The sequence below is a fragment of the Canis lupus genome, chromosome 30 (assembly GCF_048164855.1).
Source record: "Canis lupus baileyi chromosome 30, mCanLup2.hap1, whole genome shotgun sequence".
Classification (NCBI taxonomy): domain Eukaryota; kingdom Metazoa; phylum Chordata; class Mammalia; order Carnivora; family Canidae; genus Canis; species Canis lupus.
Genome location: NC_132867.1, coordinates 13,579,075 through 13,602,342, shown reverse-complemented (window position 1 = coordinate 13,602,342; position 23,268 = coordinate 13,579,075). Strand labels below are relative to the sequence as shown.

Genomic DNA, 23,268 nt, shown 5'->3' with positions numbered 1-23,268 from the left:
ATAAAGAAAAGTATAACTGAATATGATTTTTCAGCTATGCAGATGCCTCAGCCATTTCTGTCTGGAAAAAAAATTAGAACTACATGCTGATTATTGTGAGATCTTTTAATATAGCTACAAATAGTATGCAGAGGGCTTAGGCCATTGCCATAGATGTTAGACTTTAGGCTAGTTCTGACACTGTTCAATCGTTTACCTGTTTAGTCATACTCCCAGGTTCTGGAAATGGTTTTTGACAGATTTCTCTACCACTAAGTAGGTGCGTGACCTTGAAGAAGCTATTTAAACTCTTTGTGTTTTACATCCTGAAGAAATGGACCAGAAGTGCAGTAGGACTAATGACTAACCTACACTTTGATTCATGCGTACAGGGTGAATAATTATGCCATCCATTCTAACTCAAAGGGTTATTAAAATGATATAACTAATTCAAAGCACTGTAAATTCTCTACAATGGATAAACATAACAACTGCTCCAGTTTTATAAATTCAGCTGATTGGTGGCATTTATTAGTTAAATGCTAAACTACAAGGAAAATATAGTCAAGAAAAACATAGAGTATACAATTTCTATGGATACTCTTTCTTTTGCCAATTTCTATAGAAACACATAAAATCTTATTGATTTAATAAGTATCACTTTTGCTTTTAAATCAGATAGATTAATTTATGAATTTTGCCAGCCATTTTGCCAAGCCTGAAAGTTACACCAATTTTTCTACCTCTGGGGGATTGTACATGGTCCAGATATATTATCACAGCCTCAATTCAATAAGCTATCTGAGTTAGGACTTTCAAATTTTACATATTATGCTATATCATTTGTTTGCTGATAATAAGAAAATCACCACTTTTGTAAGAAGATTATGAAACAATAAAAGCAAGTATGTTTGAGGAACATACTATTTGTCACACACTTTTGCTTGTTAATTATGTTATTTTAAATGGTGTTCTAGAATAATACGACTTCCTATTTGAAGGGTATGAAAATAGAAGCTTAAATAACTTGCTTCGAAAGTCACGCATTAATGCATGTTAGCGCCAGGACTTGATTTAGCATCTGTCCCACATGAAATATATATTTTAAAGTAATGAGCTTCATAATTATGTGATTATTAATTGTTTGTGGACTTGAGGCACTTACAAATTTTATATTTAGATAAAATTTTAGATAATAAGTTAGAAACACTATACTGTAAATAACCTTATAGGAATACCATATAGCATTAATTTCATAAGCCACACATAAAGTGTCTTAGTGCTTTAAAAAATCTAAATTTGAACCAGGTCAAAGTTACATTGTTAGAAGCTGAAGACAGAGATTTTGTTTACAAACAGGATTAATTAGCAACTTTTAGAGGGATGCCAAAATGGTGCTTTCTCTGTGTTTTCATCAAATAGGTGCTAATAGTTGCTGTTAACACAAAACTAATTGCCACCTAGGTTGAGGAGTGCAAGTTGCCCCATCCTGTGACCACATTGGCCCATCTGTTGAGAATCTCAGCTCAGGAACAATGCAGGAACTGGCATCCAATTTGGGCTCTGGCCAGTGGTCAGCTAACAAGCTGGGACACACTTGGAATATGAAATGCCTTGAAGTCAAAGATGTCCATTAACTGGCAGCTCTTGTGTTGTGTCAAGGCAAAGCCAAGACCACGTGCCAGTTAGCAGAGCAAAAGGATCTGCCTGAGTGCCACCTGTCATTGGCATCTGAGTGGTGTCTAACATAGGAGTCATAGAAGGTTTCTTTCATCCATCAAAGTGTGGCATGTTGGAGAATTCACTAGGCACGAGTCAGGACTTGGGCAACATTTGCCTTAGCCCAAATTATAGGACGAGCCGAAGATTTACCAAGAGATAATCACTGTATCAAGCCACAGGTGGATATATTAGATATTTACCATTGGAGACACACTTTCTAGTACCTAGATTCTTACCTTAACTGTAAACACAATATAAGAAGGGTAAAGTTCTTTAATTGACTATATTAACACAAATCCTTGCCTTCATATGACAATTTGTGATTAAATCACTTAGACGATTTTTAATCACCCAGGGGTTTTTCTTAAGATATATTTCTGATTGATTTTTGCTGTTGTTGTTCTGCTTAATAAGTTGTAATTGCAATGTGGGCCTACAAAGTAAAGTTGAATTTAGGAGATTAACAATCTTATCCCAGCTCTGCTAAATGCATCATGCTGCATTAGATAATTTACACAATATGTTGAGTAATAGTGTCCACATCTGCAAAATGTATAAGTTGGATTGGATGGATGGGATGACTTCTGTGCCCTTAAATTCTAAAATGTTATGATTCTGAAAATGGCAATGACTCAAAACATTTTAACAAGTATAATAACACATTTTTATGGGAGGAAAAACTCAGAAATTTAAAATGGATGGGCTGAAAGAGGACAAGTGAAAGTACCTTAAAAGATACACTCAAATATCATTGACAACTACTTTTTTATATTTTGCATATGACCTGTCAGATTTTTATGTATATATGGGCATATTTTTTAATTCAAAATTGCCTTTGACCCCGAATGCTTGTTTAGCTTTTTATAGGAAAAATCTAATATTGATTCAAAACATTTGTTTTTGTATTGCATTTCCCTTTTCTGTAAATATATTATTAATAAATTATACTTACATTGTGCTTACTCTATACCAGACCTACGCTAGGCATTTTACCTTAATACATTTATTCTTATGGCCACCTTATGATATAAATGTTGTTATGCTTTCCATATTACAAATAAAAAAAATGAGACACAAAGAGGGTCAGTATGAGAAAGTCAGTCATGTAGTAAAGGATCTAGGATATATGGTTGCCAAGCCCACATTTTTGACCACTAACTAGAGGGGCTGGGTGGAAACAATTTTTTTCCATTCTCCATTGGGGATTAGAGATTAGGAAAAGGCATTTTAGTAAATTCGTGCCTATCAGATGGTCACAAAATACATCTGTGTAATAGAGTACATATAAATGATTTTATAATCTTTATCATAATGGCACTTATCAGTAAGATATATCAAATAAGTTTGCATAATTAAAAAATTATCATTCCTTCCAACTGCCATTGAAACAAAGTTTAAAACAATTCTGTCTTTATTATCACAGAATGTTTTAACTTAATATATTCTTGTATTCTTTAGGTTTTATTATTTATTTATTTTAGAGAGAGAATGAGCACTCACGAGCAAGGTAGGAGGTGGAGGGTAGAGGGTAGGAAGGCAGAGGAGGAGAGAGGGGGACAAGTAGACTCCACACTAAGAAAGGAGCCCAGTGTAGGATGAGATTCCGAGACCCAGAGACCACAACCCAAGGCCATAGCCCCAGTTGAAACCAAGAGTCAGACACCCAAACAACTAAGCCACCCAAGCACCCCTATGTTGGTGCTCTTTTTAACTCTGTATCTGGAAATAAAAATGAAGTCACTGGGAACACAAAAGAAGCCAAAGAAATGCTTGCTGAGAGAATTAAATAGTATAAGTATATAAATCTAGAACTATGAACTTTTCTAGAGCATAATAATTTAATCTTTTCATCTACATTGCTTAATGGCACTCAGACAATGATAGAATTTACTAAAAGAGCATTATTTTAGGGATCTCTGGGTGGCGCAGTGGTTTAGCGCCTGCCTTTGGCCCAGGGCGCGATCCTGGAGACCCGGGATCGAATCCCACGTTGGGCTCCCGGTGCATGGAGCCTGCTTCTCCATATGCCTATGTCTCTGCCTCTCTCTCTCTCTCTCTGTGACTATCATAAATAAATAAAATTTTAAAAAATAGAGCATTATTTTATATTTTCTTGATAATATTTGATTATCAACAGTTTTATGGACAGTTGTGAATATTGGCTGATGGGAGTGAGTTCTAGACTTTGTATTTCCTAAAACGTAGGGCTATATCATCATCACTATTATTATCATTATCATTGTGATTATTCCTTCTAATAGTCCTTCTGGAAAAATTGTTGCTCAATGTGATTATTCAAGTTGACTGATATGAATTGAAAGAGAAAGGAAAAAAACCCCACAAAGAATAGTTTGAGACCTCGTATTACAATAACATGATGAACGAGAGTTATAATTTTGTTAGTGTGTGAAGGAGATACAATTGTGAAAGATAAGAGACAAAAAACAAATACTTTCAAAGCATTGTAAGATTATACGCTACTCCACAGAGTAGAATCAATTATTCCACAGAGTAGAATCAGAGTAAATCAAAAATTTAGTTGGTACATAATATCAACTCATTGGAATTTCATTCTCAAGGGTCATATTTGAGGGAAGGGTGCTGCTGTTGAGACACAGTGAACCTTTGCCAAGAAATTAAAGTATGAGAAGTCTCTTATGAGAAGGTGATTCATGATACAAATCTATAGGGTAGACCTGTGACAAGACCTCAGTGTAGAAATTTTGCCAATAATTCTTATGTGTTGTGACTGTTACAGTTATAAAAGTTACCGTAACACCTTTCAACTAATTTCATCAAATGTATAGATGTCTGGAGCCTTTCTGAAGAATACCAGGTTAAATATTCTGCATCACTACAATTCATACAGCAAATGGCCCTTGTTATAAAAATATGTTTGATTAAAATTATAAATATTTCAACCATTAATCCATATTTTCTAAGAGTTTTGTTCAGCATCTGTACAAATAATAGAAGCAAAAAAGTTGATAGGGACTTTTACCTTTATTTGAGAAATTCTATAAAGAGAGAAAGAAAATATTTTTATCCTTACTATGAACACAATTTATAGCAAGATGTGAATTCTGTCAAAAGAATAATAAAAATCTTGAATGTAGACTAATAACATTAGTAACTACTACATTTCAAAAATTCAAAAATAATCATACATATTCATTGAACATTTTTAGTGTTGATAGTGCAACAGGTTATAAAAATGAGCTTGTTCTCAAGGATTTTAGTAGAGGGTACAAGATATGAATAACATTAAGTATTAAATAAAGCAAACTATATAAAAAACTATGATATTCAAGACTCTTTAGGGTTTCAGAAAGGAAAAGCTGCTTTTGTCCCATGTGACATTAGTGATGGGTCTGAAAAGGAGAATAGAATTTTCATAAGTGGAGCTGCAAAGAATATTCCAAGAGATGGAAGCAGGATGAAAAACCTTTGGTGCTGGAAAGTGTAGGCTAACAATTAGTGGTTCAGTTTGCCTGGAGTGGAGTGGAGTGGCACTTATGACCAACAAGGTTAGTTGAGGCTTTATTATGAAAGCCTCTAATTCCAAGTAAAGTGTTTATACTGAACACACTATGAAATGAGGATTCACTGAAGCACATTCAATAGAAATGTATCTTTGTCACGATGTTTGAAAATTGATTCTCATATTTTATGTAGGAGAGTTTAGAGAAGAGAATGTTTGGAGGTAGGCAGCATACCTGGTAGGAAGTTGTTTAAAAAGTAGTTAGGTGACTCCAGTGGATTATTTCTTATAAACATACAAATATGGATATTAATGCAACTGGCAATACAAAGAAAAGCTTTTCCTTTTTTTTTTTTTCAGCAAATCGATTGAATGTCAGGATTCATGGGAAAAGAACAGATAAAAGTAATACTGAGGTTATAATTTGGGTGCTGGATGACAGGTGTGAATTTTAATAAACATGAAAGTCAAAAAGCTGTGTGTAACCCAACTCTTTTTAATCACATAATAATATCATCTGTCACTGAATTCAGGTTGGAATTATTTGTAAGATCCAGCAGTACTTTTTCTCTGTGTTAAGGAGAAAAAATTGCCAGATCAAATATGATCTGCCACCTATGGAAAATGGTTTCTAATGTCCGAGATGTTAAAATAGAAAAATATGCATCTTAAAATTGATTCAGGGAGTACTAGCTAATTTTTCAAGGGCTTTATATGTAGAAAACTCAGCTAATCCTCACAGCTTCCTCATGAAACACATATACTTATCATTGTTAGGTTACCAAAGGAAGAAAATTTGAGGGGCATATTCAAGGGTAGAGAGAGATTTGAACCCACCCAGGCACATTAGCACTCAAGTCCACTCTCTAACCAGCTAAATTGAAATAATTCATCTTCTTTTTTTAAGATTTTATTTTAAGTTACCTCTACACCCAAAATGGAGCCTGAAAAAACTCGAGTTGCACACCTCACTGACTGAAGCAGCCAGGCACCCCTAAAATAATTCATCTTTAAAGGAATGTATTTATTTATTTATGTATTTATGTATTTATGTATTTATTTATTTATTTATTTATTTATTTATTTATTTATTTATTTATTTATTTTTAAGTAGGCTCCATGCCCAGCATGGAGCCCAATGTGGGGCTTAAACTCAGAACCCTGAGATCAAGACCTGAGCTGAGATCATTAGATGCTTAACTGCTGAACCACTCTGGAACCCCAAAGGAAATTATATTTAAATAACCACAAACACATACAGTGTGTAAAAATACATTTTTACAGTGTGTAAAAATACATTTAAAAATTATTTTACTTATTTTTTTGAGACAGAGACAGTGAGAGAGCGCACAAGCAGTGAGGAGAGGAGAAGCAGGCTCCCCGCTGGGCAGGGAGCCTGATTCAGGACTCCATCCCAGGACCCTGGGATCATGACTTGAGCTGAAGGCAGACACTTAGCCATGTACGCCACCCAGGTGCCCGAGAAACACTGTATTTTTTTTGAGGGCCCACCGTTTTTATAGTAGGTGCTTGTGCAGTTATAATTAATCTTCCCAAGAGCCTTGAAGTATGAATCCCCTTTTTTAACAGTGCAGGAAACTGAAGCTTAGGGACAATGAACATAGTGCTCACGATCACAGGACCTGTGGGTGACAAAGCGAGATTCAAACCCCAGGTCTCTCTGAAATGAAAGCTTGTGCTCATTTCCCATTTTAGACCTGGAATACCCTTCATTCCATGTTCTACTGAACAGCGTTTAGCATTTTTGGGGGGGGCGGGGTATTTCTGCGTACTAAGAAAAAACAATGCTAATCTCATTATTGTAATTTTTTTATTTTTCTGTCTCCCAACTCCCCTTGCCATATGTATCTTCAGTCTCAAATATCTAGCCCTATTATCTGATATGTGGTGCTCACCAGATATACATTTAGTGCAGTGGTTCTTACCTGGAGCTAGTTTTGCTTCTCCCATTCCCAGAGGGACATTTGAAAATGTCAGGAGATTTTTAAAAAAATATTTTATTTAAATTCAATTTGCCAACATATAGTATAACACATTTTTGATTGCCATATTTGGGGGATTAGGAGCTACCATTATCTAGTGGGGCGAGGTTAGAATGCTTCTCTCTAGCAGACTATGCACAGGACAGCTCCCACAATATAGGATAACCTGGCCCAAAAGTCACCAAGACTGATCTACAAGAAAAGATGAAGTAGGCATTGCTTATTTGAGTACTATTTTATTTTTATTTTGGTTTTATAATGTTAGGGCAAAAATAATAGAATATAGTTTAAAGAAACAGATTTCAAAGTCTTTCCTTATTGCCTTAGCTATGAAGTTTGTAGCAGTGTGATGGACAGATAATACCACAGCTGGATTTGACAGAAATATGTCATCATTGAAACAAGAAAGTCCTCTGGTTTACTAATGACTTGAGATGAATGTATATTTTTGCATATTTTCTAGAATATATGAGGCATGAAATGTTTCTTTATATTTCTTGCTCATTAAATAGTTGCTGAATTGATAAAACTAGTTAAGAGTAGCTTAATTAGAGAAATGTCTGAACCTTCTATTTTCAATACACGTTATATGACATACTTAACGATGACAAGTGCCCCAACATAGCTCTGTTGAATTCCAAATTATTCCCGAAGCATTTTTCATGAGGAGGTTTTTGTGGGCAGCAGAGGAGAGAGAGCCTTGTGAATCTTCCATAGCACAGTCTAAGCTGAACTTTCCTCTGCTAATAGAGAGCACCCCACCCCTCCCTCAGCTAGTGCTCATTTTGAAAACCAGTGGAGTCTTCTGAAAGTTTATTTTGGTGAGGATCATAAGTAGATGACACAAAGATCCATTTCACTCTGAACTTGCAGTCCCTATTGCACAGTTCATCCCTGACTCAGAAGAGAACCAGAAGGGGAACTGCCTTGCAAAAACGTCTGGTCTGAGCTGTGGATTTGGGGGATTGTTGTGGGTTTAGCCCCTGAAGTCCTTTTCTAAATGAATTTAAACCTGAGATTAATTTCTAACCAAATACACAATCTGAGATAAATCCACCTTTCCAAATAATTCCTACTCCTATTATAAAACCAAATTGTCTTAAATGAATCTAAGCCAATATTTCTAAATTGAAGGATAATTTAACCCACTTCCACCACTTTATTTGTTCCAACATGCTTTCCTTATGATTTCCAACATGAATTCCTTGTGACTTGTTTGTATTTTTATCATAAATGTTCATGTTCTAATTAGTTAAACAAACATATGGAAATAATACCGCTAAGTTTTGAAAAGTATTTAAAGTAATGCATCTAAGGAATTTGCAGATATTATTTTATTTGAATAAATCACAAGTATGGTTGCATATTAAAGATAGCAAAGCAAATAATTAGATATTTCTTTCTGCTATTATGAACCAAATGAAAATCCTTGTATTTCTAGAATGATTTGAGTTTAATCTTACATGAATACAATAGAAAAATAGTACATGATGTACACACACATAGTTATTCTCTAAGCTTATCAGGAATTTAAATATAGTGAAAATCAGTACATCTATGAGATAATATTAAAAGTTCTCTGTAGGGTACCTGAGTGGCTCAGTCGGGTAAGCATCTAAGCATCTGATTTCTTCTCAAGTCATGATCTCAGGGTCCCCGAACTAAGCTTCTGTCAGCCACTCCCGCCCTGTTCAGTGGGGAGCCTGCTTCTCCCTCCCTCTGTGCTCCTTCCCACTCTCCGCTTGTGCTCTCTTTCTCTCATTCTCGTTCTGTCTCAAATAAATTAAAAAATTAAAAATCTCTAAAAAAGAATCACTTAAAAAATAAATAAAAGTTCTCTGCAGTTTTGAAAACAATCATGTGATTGTCAGTGATAGTGCCCTGTTTACAGATAATACCCAAAACAAAACCAAAACCAAAACAGTCTAATTAAAAAGAAAATCTATTTGCTAGGCAAATATTGGTATCATGTCAATAATAAAAGAATAGTTCTAATTTTAAGATTGTAAAGTTAAACCTTTTAACATTAATGTTTGATCTAATGAAAGATTATTAGAGATAAAATATATTTTTATCATGTAATTTTGACCTAAAAGTCAATTTGTATCTTAAACTTTTTGTACCTTACTCTTTTCTTGCTGCTTTATGTTGAATTTGAATTTCTTTATCTGGGTAACTGGTTAAATCATAGAACAAGGATAGGTGTGAGCAAGGGTATCCTCTGTAATTTACTATCTCCTTTAAACTATGGATTTCTCTGGGGCCCTTGGGCAGTATATTGTTAATTGTATTAGTTAACTTCCAGAGAAAATGAACACAGAAAATGCTTTGAAATAAAAACTATGAATGGAAAATACAATTTAAATAGACTCAGTCAGAGTTCAGGGAATTGAAAATAAAGTGATTCTTAAAGCCTAAATTGTGCTCTCTCTTGTCCACACAACCTCTCTATTCTGCAGACTTGGCATTTTGTTATCAGTGTTGTTTGATACTGGTGAAAGAATACAACTTTTCTTTTTCTGTGTGTGTATAGCTTTATTCCTTCATGAACAAATTGATTTTGACTACCAACTTGGTTCAGCTCACTGTACCAAGCTCTGAGGATACAACTATGAACAAAGACATGACCGTGCCTTTGTGGAGCTTCAACTCTGGAAGTGTGGAGAGACATCAAACACACTAATTTTGGGTCAGGATAGGCAGAAATAGTTAGGCTGTAGGGAGACAGAATGGAAGAGTGGGGAGGTATGGGGGAAACTCCAGATGTGAAGACACAGCATATGCAGAGATGCAGGAGCAGGAGAGAACCTGAGATTCTGAGTACAGTTAGGGCCTGTCTGTAAGGTAGCCGATGGTATCAGATGGGCTGAAGAGGTGAGCAGAGACTCTTGGTCAGGAAGGAACATATTGGGTGTGTTCAGAAGTTGGGACTTTATTCTCTAGAGAGCCGGTTGAGGGTAAATTGAAGCATTTATAACTATACTTCTGGTATATAGAAGAGGGTAGACTATTATGTTAATACATAATTGAGGCTTGCTGAGCAAATGCAACACCAAGGTAGGAAAACAAGAAAAGTGAAGATGTTGACAAGCAACTTATGGAACATATAATCTAGGTAGGATAGAGGAGGAAGTGTTGATACAAAGAGTTGATAGAAACAGAGGAAGAGGTTAATTTTGTAAACTGGTGAATACAGCAGGAAATGTCTGAAGTTATGGCAGCATCAGATATTTGAACTTCAGATTCCAAAAGTACAGTCCTTCCAGTTGAGAACAACATCCAGGATCTGCTATGAGACAATGACCAAAGAAAGAGGGAGACCTTATCACTGGAGTAAGAGATATAAGTGAAGTGAGTGGCAGCCATGGAAAATTTCAGATGACATTTATTGAGCATTTACTATCTACCAAGTTCAAGTCTCCAATATTTTAACTCATTTAATTCTTACAACAGCTCTATGAAGTAAGTCCTATCAATTACCATATTTTCTAGAAAGGAAGAAATTCTGAAGATTCCATTTGCAAATTACATGACATGATTCCCTTTCAATGGGAAGGACATTGATGTGGTTTGGTTTGGTATGTTTTATTTTCCTATGAGAGGATATGCAACTCATTTTTTAAAAAAATATTCATTGAATAATTAGTTCTTGTTAGGTACTGAGGAATTGGCATGACAGGGAGGATTCCTCCCACATCTTTCCTCTCCACTCTTTCACCAACTCTTGGGAAAAAGCTAGATTTCCATTAAGACATGAGGTCAAGGTAAAAATCTGAGAGAGATAACAAGGAAGTTTTACAAATAATTGAACTGGTATTTCAGAAGACCGTGAAATTTTGTGGAGGCGGCTACAAAAAAAAAAGAAAGAGAGAGAGAGAGAGACTATGACAGACTGTATCAGAGGAGACAAAGTGTGCTTCAGAGGTGAAAAATGAGAGAATAAGGTAACCAGAAAGAATGGAAACAGGGTGGTGACTAAGGACAACAGGCTGTGAACTTTACAGTTGTTCACAAATTTAGCAAGAGAATTAATCCCTGGAGGCCCCATCGTCTGTCATAGGAGTAGAAGATGGGGACACAGGGGCACTCAAAACATAGCAGCAGCCCGCAGTGATTAAAACTTACAGGCACTCCTAGTTTGGGGTGAGCAGGATGCTTTGGCCTTTCTGGAAGGGCTCAGCTGCAGTTTGCTTTAATTGCTAAAGCTCCAGAGAGAGGCTCTGGTTTCAAGGTGGTCAGTGATGTCCGGGATCTCAGGCAGTGTTCTTTTGGGCCTAGTTATCCTGTGATCTGCACTTCATTAAGTCAACTATAGTATTTTTATCCTAGTGTGAGTATTTTTTTTAACATTTTGCTGGTTTGTTTGTTTGTCTTCTTTTAGCTTTTTAGTTGTAAAATGCCCTCTTTCTCAGCTTTGCTAAAGGGAGACTTGGTGGAAGGGTTTCCGTCTATGGTCAGGCTGACAAAGAGGGAGCCACCTCAGCCTGGGGTGGAGGTAACAAGGACAGCAACTTAGGGGAAGCCAAGAGAATTTGAGATAGTGTTTTGTTGTTTAGGGCAGAGTCCAATGCCGCCATATGTTAAGTTTCACTTTGGCTTTCAGTAGATGCTTCCAGCACGGAACAACAGGTTGTCTTCAGAGACCATCTTGTATCTTGGTGCTTCCCTACAAGTCTAATCTCCCAAGATTATTGTCTTCTTTTTTTTCCAAAATATATTAGTTTAATTTTCATTTTTTTAAGAAAATATCTGTCCTTCATTGTGGTCTTAGGTGCCCTGCCTAAAAATGCTTATGACCTGAATCCTGAAAGAATAGGTAAATAATTCCTCTTCCATTGTAAACCTTAGCTTTTATAATTGTGGAATATAGTATAATGCAGTATAATTAGTATATTAGTAGTAGTATAATTATAGGTAAAAAGAAGAATGTGACCAAGATTGGCTCTAAAGTATAGAAAACTTGACTCGGTATCCCTTTGTCAGCAAAATAATGGTCTATTGTGCTCATTTTGGGGTCCAAGACTTCACCAGTTAGAGAGCTTGGCTCTAGAATATACTTATTTATTATAGAGTATGAAAATATCACCCGGGATTTAGGTTGCCAAAAGGCGCTTACATGAGTTTTGTGGGGTTTTTAAAAGATTTTATTTATTTATTTGAGAGAGAGAGCACAAGCAGAATGAGGGGCAGAGGAAGAAGGAGAGACCCTGTTGAGCAGGGAGCCCAACACGGGGCTCAATCCCGGGACTCCAGGATCATGCTCTGAGCCAAAGGCAGAGATCTAACTGACTGGGCCACCCAGATGCCCCTACATGAGTTTTGGTAATAGTTTCAAGTGTTGTCTGTAGAAGAATTTTGTTTGAAAAATTGTGAGCAGAAAGATAGTGTTAGGAAAATTGACCAAATTTTTCTGTTTTTAACTTTTAAGAATAAAAAAGCAAAATATTTGAATTTCTCCAAGAAAGTTTATATTTTATATAGGGCTGCCTTGATTCAAAGTTATCAGTTGTTAACATGCACTTTTTTGAGCAATTGAAAAATATCACTACTGAGTTCTAGATGGCCATATCTCCTGTCCCCTGTAATCCATACAGTGCTCTCAGTTAGTTGATCGGTATGCCTTTAATTATCATGAATGACTATGAGACTATAAGTCATTTTTATCCTGAAAATCCTTCTGTTGAAAGTAAGCAACAGACTTTGTGACATTTCCGTATAAAATCTGCATAGTTAAGCTTTCACTGAATTACAGAACTACCAAATGCTGACTATTGAAAATATTTCTTTATTTTCTGCAATAGTTTAGAAGGTGTAAGGTTATCTTCAGTTATTTAGATTGAGTGTAAGTATTTTGAAAATTAAAAACTAACTTTTTAAACTCTCCTCAAAGGAAAGCCATATTTACTTACATAGACATTAAATGTTTCTTGGTTCAATTCATAGTTTTTACTATTGGCCAACATAATGATTAATAAAGCAGATACATAATAAAGTTTTAAATGCTAATTCAAAACATTTGTTATAGAATTGGAGCCAGACATCTTGTAGCAAGAAGTAGTAGGTGATTTCAAAAAGTAAAGATGTTGAGAAAATAAATTTCCTTCTATGAAAACACAGGTGCTTTTGAAATGAGAACAGCCATTCAGAAAGTTTTATTAGTGCAGAATCCTCACATAATTTAAGCAAAGCAATGAGATACACAGTCTTGAACTAAACATGGTAAAATCACACTTCATAATAGAAATTGTATCGTGTTTTCCTTTTTTTCTTTTCTCCTCCCAAATTCCAAAGGCACTGTGGAAGGCTTAGAGGGAGGAGTCCCTAAATTATCTGAATTATATTCACAAAAGCCAGAAAATAGAAAAGTTCCTAGCCTAGAACTTAACGATGCATCAGGGATTGCAGAGTACAAGAAATGTATGAACTGTGGTTATCAAATTTCGCCAGTTTTCAAAAATCTTGTTTGATATTTTCAAAGTTCCTTAAAATGAATAATATTTTGTTTTGAAATACTTTTAAGATGAATTATCAAGATATAAGGTCACACAGAAACAGAACCTTGCATATAAACTGTTGTTTTAAGTATTAAAATAAATTCATTTTGTTTTATTTATTATTTAGCTGAACAGATGGTAATGGTTTTGACACAATTCAGTTTCCTTCTCTCTCTCTCTCTCTTTCTCTCTCTCTTTTTATTTGGGAAAAAATAGAATACAAAAACCAGAGCTTCTTTTTCCACTTTGTCACAGCTGGTTACCAATCAATCTCAATTCACGGTACAGTGATGATAGCACATGTTGTCCGGGGGCCAATCTGATTGGGTTGCATTTTTCAGCAGTGTTCCATATCAGGGGAAAAAAAGGTATCTTTATGGTGGGGACTGTCAGCATATGATTGTACAACTGTCATTAATCAAACCTGGCAACAATGACTGCATTTGTACAAGTCTGAGACTGACAGATTTTACAATCAAAATCACCCAATTTCTATCAGGATTTCCTACCAGTAATGTTTTTTCGTCTGTTTCATTTTTAGTCCTGTTTTTAATTAAAGTCAGACAATACCTCCTACATGTTGATCATATATATCGTACCATATTTACAAAGTAGCCATTTGACATCAAAGTCTGCCTTAGTTATTGAAAATTTATTCTTAGATGTAAAGAAGGCTGAGAGCAAATGAAGACAAAACTTGAGTACATTAGAGTTCTTAATTAAAGAATAATTTTAAAGTGTGTCTATATTAGTAAACACATTTATGAACCTCCTAAGATTGCAGTTTATTTTAGAGAGTAATATTGAGTAAAATATTGATAAAGTTATTTTCTGGAATTTTCAAAACTCTGAATATAAAATCGCTGGCACAGAAACGCACAAGCTCACAGAGCAATAACACACATCTCAAATGGAAGGGGCGTGTCACTCTGTGTTAGGATAAATGTACTTGCTGCAGAGGACACTGATTCCAGTCTCTTTACAGCTCAAGACAACGATCTCAGCGTCTTCTATAAAATGGTGTTTGGAAATAGGCATTTTTTTCTAAGTCACTTATTGTTGTATTAAGCTCTGTTGTAAACTATAAAGACCTCTCTAAATGTAAGGAACTATTATTCATAATTTTGTATATTACTTAGTCAATATTTGCTTTCTAGGAAAAAAATGAAAAAATGAATATTTCTCCAATTATTTAATATAATAGTGAAAAGCATCAATGAGATTATTATGGCATGTGTACCAACTTATCCAGAAAGAAATAAAAGAAATAAGGCCACATTTATTGGACCTTGGGAAATATTGACATCCAATTGCTTGCAAAATATGTAGTTTCTTTTTATTTGTTGGAGTTCGATTTGCCAACATATAGCATATCACCCGGTGCTCATCCCGTCAAGTGCCCCCGTCAGTGCCCATCATCCAGTCACCCCAACCCCCTGCCCACCTCCCTTTCCACTACCCTTTGTCATTTCCCAGAGATAGGAGTCACTCTTGTTCTGTCACCCTCACTGATATTTCCCATTCATTTTCTCTCCTTTACCCTTTATTCCCTTTCACTACTTTTTATATTCCCTAAATGAATGAGACCACATAATGTTTGTCCTTCTCCGATTGACTTATTTCACTCAGCATAATACCCTCCAGTTCCATCCATGTTGAAGCAAATGGTGGGTATTTGTCGTTTCTAATGACTGAGTAATATTCCATTGTATACATAGACCACATCTTCTTTATCCATTCATCTTTCGATGGACACCGAGGCTCCTTCTGCAGTTTGGCTATTGTGGACATTGCTGCTAGAAACATCGGGGTGCAGGTGTCCAGGCATTTCACTGCATCTGTATCTTTGGGGTAAATCCCCAACAGTGCAATTGCTGGGTCATAGGGCAGGTCTATTTTTAACTGTTTGAGGAACCTCCACACAGTTTTCCAGAGTGGCTGCGCCAGTTCACATTCCCACCAACAGTGCAAGAGGGTTCCCTTTTCTCCACATCCTCTCCAACATTTCTTGTTTCCTGTCTTGCTACTTTTCACCATTCTCACTGGTGTGAAGTGGGATCTCACTGTGATTTTGATTTGTATTTCCCTGATGGCCAGTGATGCGGAGCATTTTCTCATGTGCATGTTGGCCATGTCTACGTCTTCCCCTGTGAAATTTCTGTTCATGTCTTTTGCCCATTTCATGATTGGATTGTTTGTTTCTTTGCTGTTGAGTTTAAGAAGCTCTTTATAGATCATGGATACTAGCCCTTTATCTGATATGTCATTTGCAAATATCTTCTCCCATTCTGTGGGTTTTCTTTTAGTTTTGTTGACTGTTTCCTTCGCTGTGCAGAAGCTTTTTATCTTGATTAAGTCCCATTAATTCATTTTTGCTTTTGTTTCCCTTGCCTTCATAGATGTATCTTGCAAGAAGTTGCTGTGGCCAAGTTCAAAAATGGTGTTGCCTGTGTTCTCCTCTAGTATTTTGACGGATTCTTGTCTCCCATTTAGATCTTTCATCCATTTTGAGTTTATCTTTGTGTACGGTGTTAGAGAATGGTCTAGTTTCATTCCTCTGCATGTGGATGTCCAATTTTCCCAGCACCATTTATTGAAGAGACTGTCTTTCTTCCAATGGATAGTCTTTCCTCCTTTATGGAATATTAGTTGACCATAAAGTTCAGGGTCCACTTCTGGGTTCTCTATTCTGTTCCATTGATCTATGTGTCTGTTTTTGTGCCAGTACCACACTGTCTTGATGATCACAACTTTGTAGTACTACCTGAAATCTGGCATTGTGATGCCCCCAGCTATGGTTTTCTTTTTTAATATTTCCCTGGCTATTTGGGGTCTTTTCTGATTCCATACAAATCTTAAGATTATTTGTTCCAACTCTCTGAAGAAAGTCCATGGTATTTTGATAGGGATTGCATTAAATGTGTAAATTGCCATGGGTAGCATTGACATTTTACAATATTAATTCTTCCAATCCATGAGCATGGAATATTTTTCCATCTCTTTGTATCTTCCTCAGTTTCTTTCAGAAGTGTTCTATAGTTTTGAGGGTATAGATCCTTTACATCTTTGGTTAGGTTTATTCCTAGGTATCTTCTGCTTTTGGGTACAATTATAAATGGGATTGACTCCTTAGTTTCTCTTTATTCAGTCTCATTGTTAGTGTATAGAAATGCCACTGATTTCTGAGCATTGATTTTGTATCCTGCCACACTGCCGAATTGCTGTATGAGTTCTAGCAATCTTGGGGTGGAGTCTTTGGGTTTTCTAGGTACAGTATCATGTTATCTGTGAAGAGGGAGAGTTTGACTTCTTCTTTGCCAATTTGAATGCCTTTTATTTCTTTTTGTTGCCTGATTGCTGAGGCTAGGACTTCCAATACTATGTTGAATAGCAGGGGTGAGAGTGGACATCCCTGTCATGTTCCTGATCTTAGGGGAAAGGCTCCCAGTGTTTCCCCATTGAGAATGATATTTGCTGTGGGCTTTTCGTAAATGGCTTTTAAGATGCTGAGGAATGTTCCCTCTATCCCTACACTCTGAAGAGTTTTGATCAGAAATGGATGCTGTATTTTGTCAAATGCTTTCTCTGCATCTAATGAGAGGATCATATGGTTCTTGTTTTTTCTCTTGTTGATATGATCTATCACACTGATTGCTTTACGAGAATTGAACCAGCCTTGCATCCCGGGGATAAATCTCACTTGGTCATGGTGAATAATCTTCTTAATGTAAAAATATGTACTTCTAGGAAGCAAATTATTGTCTCAAGAAAATCATGACCCATTGAAGAAAACAGACTAGTAGTAAATACTCATGACAATTATCCCCCTGATTTATTTGCCTCAATGTGTGGCCTTTGGAAGGGAAGTTTATCACTTTTTGTTTCTTATTGCCTAAATGTGAAATTAGTAATGAGCCACATATTTACTTACTCCTGAGATTTAAAGTGTTTTTGAAGATTTATTTATGAGAGAGAGAGAATAAACATGTGCAATTGGGGGAGGGGCAGAAGGAGAGAATCTTCAAGCAGACTCTCTGCTGAGTGTGCATCCCAACCTGGGACTGAACCTCATGACCCATGAGATCACCAGCTGAGCCAAAACCAAGAGTTGAACACCCAGCTGACTGAGCCACCCAGGCATCCCTTGAAGTGTTTTTAGATATAGTTTCTTTAAAATCAATTCTTGCATTTCTTAAGGTTTTGCAAGTAAGAACTAATTTGGTCACATTATAAGTTTATCATTTCTCTGACCCAAAGGTGCTTCTTATTGTGAAAATTGATAAAGATACATGATGTGCTTGGGTTTCCTGGGTTTGTCATAGTACCATCAGGGTTCAGGCTAGAAACTGGCATAATGATTGAATGGTGTTAGAAGGAAGAGTAGGATCTCCAGCAGTACAGTGTACCATTGAATTAGATACATTGGGTTGGCAGTATGATGGAAGAGAAAGAATATGTACTTTGGAGTAAGAGATTTTGATTTGAGAATCCAAATTTGTATGTGAAAAATGTCAAAATTTTAAATGATGTCAATTATTTCAGTAATTTAAAAACATCAGTGAGCCAAACACACACACACACACACACACACACACACACACATTGCTTTCATGCATATTTCAGCCCACAAATAACCAAATTGAAATTATTATTTTATACTATCTTGTGTAAATTTCTGTACACAGACCACAAGGCCTGAATTCTCAGCCACTAAAAGCTTAATTATATTATTGACCATTTATTTACTAAACCCATTAAGGAAAATTTTGTGGGAGTAGCTGCCATTTTGGTAGTAAGTCCATACTTACTTTAATTTTTCTTTTATATATTTATACATCATGATTTTTTTAAATAAATTGAATCCTTATTCTGTCTCTTAATAGAAAGTTATAACCTCTGTAACCTAGTTCATGAAGACTGTAGATTCTAGATTCCAATATGCTCTAAACCTTTGCTACCAATGAATTTCAGGGTTCCGGATAACAAAGTGCTGTTTTTTTAAACTTAAACTTAGGACATTTAACCAGACTCAACAATTTTTCAATTCTTTACTGTGTCTCAGACTTTATAATCTGTTAGCTCTGTAGAATAACCAGTATCTATATTTTGCAAAGGTATATTTATTAACAAACTATATGGTTTGCCTTCAGGCAGATTGAACTTTATAAGTTTCTTTTATTTTTAAAATAAGGGGAATAACATTTTACCTCCCTGCCTACCAGAATCTTTATGAGGATAAATTAAACAGTATGTTCGAGAGCATTGTGCTATGTATTTTTTGTTGTCTTTATTTTACTTTCATAAGGCGTGTTATTAGAAATCACTCTAGTTGCCAAAATAATGAGGTAATATATTTGAAATCTTTCAGCAGAACACAAAGCTTTAATTCTATTTTCTCATAGTTTTCACATTTATTTTAGATATTCTTCCAGAATCATTTCATTTATTCCCTTGTAGGAAGAGAGATTATTTTTTCATATTATTAATTTATAGAGTGAAATTTATTAATGATAGCTTGTAAACCAAATGTCTAAATTGCTGGTCAAGATTAGCTAACTTCTTTATTTTAGGTCTGTATCTTTCTAGTAGCATTTATGTATTAAATGTTTTGAGTTCACAATATTATGTTGATACTAACTTAGCCAATGTTTCAGAGCTAACTGCTGATGTATAAATCTAAAAATATTTTTATATTCCTTGATATAGTAGGATGCTATGCTTCAAAATAGTTACTCTTTCCATTCTACATACAGTTGTTGTATTGGTAACTCTATTTTGAAAGAAATACAGAAGAAATTAGGCATTTGTTGGATGGTTCATCATTCATTCAATAAGCATTCATCGGACACATCCAAGATCAGGGGCTGTTGGATAGGACTTGAGGTACATATAGTTCTTGTTCTCATGGAACACATATGCTCTTGGAAAGACAATAAATAAGAAAACTAAAAACTCAAAAGATATAGCTTTAAAGGAAAAAAATAAAAGTGGAAAAGGAGGATAAGAAAATAAAAAGAAATACAAGTAATTTTTAAAAGTCACTGGTGGGTAGAAAGCTACTTCACATTGTTTGGGCAGGAAAGACATCTTTGAGGGAATATTTACGTCATCTTGGAAGTTAAAGATTAGCAATGGAAGATGGAGGGGAAAGGCATTCCATGAAGTTGCAACAGTACAAAGACATTGTGGTAACTAGGTGTTCAGTTAAACAAAGAAAAGACTCATGTGGTTAGAAGAGAGTGAACATGAAATTGGACAGGTAAGCAAGAAGTAGATTATCTAAAACTGAAGATCATTGAAATAGGTTTTATTCTGAGTGACTGAGAAATCATTGGATGGTTTCAAATAGAACAACATAATCATATTTAGGTATATCAACCAGTGAATTTGTATTAATACTCTTTGTTCTTCTTAAAACATTCAGATTATAACTGTTATCACATTATACAGTTTGTTATTAGAAGTAGTTGACCTAAAAATGAGATAATTTGTAAAAAAAAAAATGTAAAATTCAAAAGGCTGTCATGCAGGAAAGAGCATACACCTTTCAAGTTGGCATAGGAAGTAAAAGCATTAGCAGAAACTTCTGGAAGAAGGTTTTGTTTGTTTGTTTATCATCTATAGGAGACCTTCTAATAGAGATCAGCAGTATTCAAAAATGGAAGAGGTCATTCATCATAGGAAGAAGTTGAAAGGAAGGCTGATTGGTATATTGTGACACATAGGATTCAGATGTTGATCATGGTTGCAGAAGAGGAGGTTTTGAAGTTTCTCTTAATGGAAAGATTCAGTCATTTTGTATATCTTCAAAATAATTTTATATAAATTCATAATGCTAATATTCACAATCTTTACTCAAGCAAAGATCCAGTGGATAATGAAAATTTAAAGATTCTGAGCACCCCATGATATCTAAGTGTATTCAAATTTGTTATTGTTGTTCTTGATGTTGGTTTGTTTTAAATTTCAACACTCCTGTATGATGGGACCTAGCAGGACTAGTGTATTGTTATTTCTAATTGGGATAGGACAGTATGGCCCTCAGAAATGTATGCATACCAAACCTTGGGACTGGAGAAAAGTATGTGTTAGCTGGAGAAAGTCTTAGAGGTACTTCTGATATACCTTTGTGTAGAGTCATATCTCATCCCTTCCAGTTGAGAATCATTTCACTAGGCTCAGAGGTTTATGAAAGCATGTATCCCCAGTTTTAATGCAGTGCCTGGCATAAATCTCCTTAAATATTAGTATCTTGAAAAAAATAATTAAATTTTCATTATAACTTTCTCAGATGTCAATGACTTTCAGGGGTAAATTGTAAGCTCCATAGCACCAGCCCATTATCCTTATCCAGAGTTTTACAACCTGAAACCGTGTCTCTAGTTAGGAGGAAAAAAAAAAAAAAAAAAAGGAAGTATCCTAATTTCTTATAGTGACATGTTATCTTTGAAAGGTAGTCTCTTATATTAGTAGCTAAGATTAATACAATTCATTCCTCCCAACCTGTATTTCATTTTTCATTTTTCTTATGAAAACAAAATAACAATCAAAGAGTAGAATGCACAGTTACTTGTATCCCTGACCAGGGAACCCTTAAACAAACAAAACCAATTTAAAAGAACAAAAAAAATAAAATATTGATGCAATATTCCCATTCCTATTCTTGGTTTTCTTTAATACTCCTTAAAAATACAAGAAATCTCAACAAGTCTCATTTCAGACTTATTTTGGGTTCAAATATTATGTAATCTGTGATTTATAAGTATACATTTTTTACTTACTAAAGCAAGATATAAATAGTTTTCTTACTCTGTTTATCCCCCACATTGTTCCCTACAGGATGAATTTATCTAACCTGAGGTAAATTCTGCCATAAGGTAGAACTAAATGTTTGTTGAATGTGAAATTATATTTCTATCCAAATGATATAGATAATGTGTCATATACGTCTTAAGTTAGCACTTAAAAATTCAACAGGAGTACTTGAGTGGCTCAGTTGGATAAGTGTCTGCCTTCGACTCAGGTTATGTTCCAGCCCTGCACTGGGCTCCCTGCTCAGCCAGGAGTCTGCTTCTCTCTCTGCCCCTTCTCCCATTGCATTTTGTAGACATTTCTAATTCATCCTAAGAAACTGAATTCTGGCTAGAATTTTGTCATGGCTTTTGTTTGACTTGATAAAGTGTCTTCAGAGCTCTCTGAATTTTTATCGAAAGTTAAAAGAGGAGGGGTGCCTGGGTGGCTCAGTGGTTGAGCATCTGCCTTTGACTCAGGTCGTGATCCCGGGGTCCTGGGATCAAGTCCCACATCGGGCTCCTTGCATGGAGCCTGCTTCTCCCTCTGCTTATGTCTCCACCTCTTTCCTCTGTCTCTCATGAATAAATACAATCTTAAAAAAAAAAAAGTTGAAGAGGGGAAGATATTGCAGACTTGAATGTCTGTAAAATCCTCTCTGGATCAAACACACATGAAAATATTATTCTAAGTTTTTTTTTTAAAAGATACTTGTATTATATATGATTTCTGATCTGTCAGTCAGGAAAAAAATTAAAAACTGAATGTTGCCTCACATTTTAAACAAGCAAATCAAAAAGACTCACATCCATTAGCTAATAGCAATCTCAAAATAATTCTCTGAATCAAAGATTGTCATTTTACAGATGGAAACTGACCCTTATTCAAGTGAAATGATTTGCTCAAGTCATTTTACTACTAAAGAGAATAATCAGAATTCAGATCTTGACCTCTGACTCTCAACCTGGCACTTATTCCACTCTGTGTGTACCCCTTTTCTACAGTAAAATACTTTATTTATTTATTTTAAGATTTTATTCATTTGAGAAAAAGAACATGAGTGCACAATGGGGATGAGGGGCAGAGGAAGAGGCGGACTCCTGGCTGAGCAGAAAGCCTGATGCAAGGCTTGATCCTAGGATGCTGAGACCATGATCTGAGCCGAAGGCAGATGCTTAACCGACTGAGCCACCTAGGTGTCCCTGTTGAAGTTTAGTTGTAGCATGATTGGTTCATAGACATTGCTTTGCGTCATGCAAAGTTCTATCAAACAGAACAATTATTAGGTCTATGTTCTTTGCATTGAAGTAAACTTAAAATATTATTCTTTTAGCTAAAGCCCAAAGTAGAGGAAATCTGAAATAGTAGTCTTCAATGCAAGCCTAAAAAGTTTGCTTTTGTCTTGAAAGCAATAGGAAGTCACAGCTAGTTTTGAGTAGGTAGAAACAAATATTTTAAAAATACAGCTTTATCTGTGTGATATACATGGAGAGGCAATGTGATCAATCAAAAGCTATTGCAAAATTGTGTGTGTGAAATAACAAAGACCATCAGTGAAAATCAAGAGGAAAGATCAGATATGAAAAGAATGAAAAGATAATAGCTTTGTTATTTTGCTTGTGTAATTGTAACCTCTGAATCTAATAAGAGCATATTCTTATGCAAGTATTTCAACAGATTCATTAAAATGAATTAAATTTCAGAATCTTTTTCTGAACTAGTGTATTGGTCTACTTGTTAAAAAAAAACAAAAAAAAGAAGAAGAAGAAGCGAGAAAATAAAAGTGTGGAAAGAGCTG

General features: G+C 35.3%; 1 protein-coding gene across 18 annotated transcripts in view; it reads left to right on the top strand.

Moving 5' to 3' along the window:
* Positions 1 to 23,268, top strand: part of ROBO2 (roundabout guidance receptor 2) — a 1,635,491-nt gene that overhangs the window by 1,480,981 nt on the left and 131,242 nt on the right. The gene's annotated exons all lie outside the window — the stretch shown is intronic.